This window comes from Octodon degus, unplaced genomic scaffold (assembly GCF_000260255.1).
Source record: "Octodon degus isolate 3935 unplaced genomic scaffold, OctDeg1.0 scaffold00198, whole genome shotgun sequence".
NCBI classification, from domain to species: Eukaryota; Metazoa; Chordata; class Mammalia; order Rodentia; family Octodontidae; genus Octodon; species Octodon degus.
The window spans coordinates 402654-403642 of NW_004524774.1; positions in this window are offsets into that span (position 1 = coordinate 402654).

A 989-nucleotide genomic window follows, 5' to 3' on the forward strand; every position below is an offset into this window, starting at 1 on the left:
CTTATCCCATAAATTCCAATAATTTGTGCTTGAATTTTCATTGAATTGTTGATATTGTTGAATTTCTTGTTTAATTTCATCTCTGACCCATTGGTTGCTGAGTAGGGTGTCATTTAATTTCCATGTACTTAAGGTTTTTTTCTGGTTTCTTTTGTCATTTATTTCCAGTTTCATTGCACTATGGTCAGACAATGTGCATGGGATAATTTCTGGTTTCTTACATATTCTTAAGCATGACCTATTGACCAGTATGTGGTCTACTTTAGAAAATAAATTGTGTGCAGCTCAGAAAAATGTGTATTCAGCTCTGTTTGGGTGGAACACTCTGTATATGTCCACCAAGTCCATTTCTTTCAAGCTCTGGTTCAGTTCTGTTATTTGTTTGCTAAGATTTTGTCTGGTTGACCTATCTTTTTGAAATAAGGGTGTATTAAGGTGTCCTGTTAAAATTGTGGTATCGGATATTATAGTTTTTATGTCCAGTAAGATTTGCTTTACATAGTTGGGTGCTCCCATGTTTGGTGCATACATATTTATGAGTGTTACCTCTTCCTCTTGAAATTTTCCCCTATCCAGTATATAGTTGCCTTCTTTATTTTGCTTGATCATTGTTGATTTGCAGTTGATACTGTCTGAGAATAGGATTGCTCACTCTGCTTTTTTCTGATGTGCTTCGGCATGTAGTATTGTGTTCCATCCTTTAACTTTCAGCCTATAAATGTCTTTATGCGTTAAATGTGTTTCTTGTATACAGCATATTGTTGGATTTTGTTTCCAAATCCACTGTGTCAGTCTATTTCCCTTAATTGGTGAATTGAGTCCATTTACATTTTTGGTTAGAATTGAGATGTATAGACTTATGATTGACAAGTTATTTACCTGTTATCGTTCACTCCTTTTCTCCTTTGTTTAATTCCTTACCCTATTATGTTGGTTGCTTCTGATCTCATTCATGGAGTTCTGATCATTTTGGTCCCTCTCTAGAACAT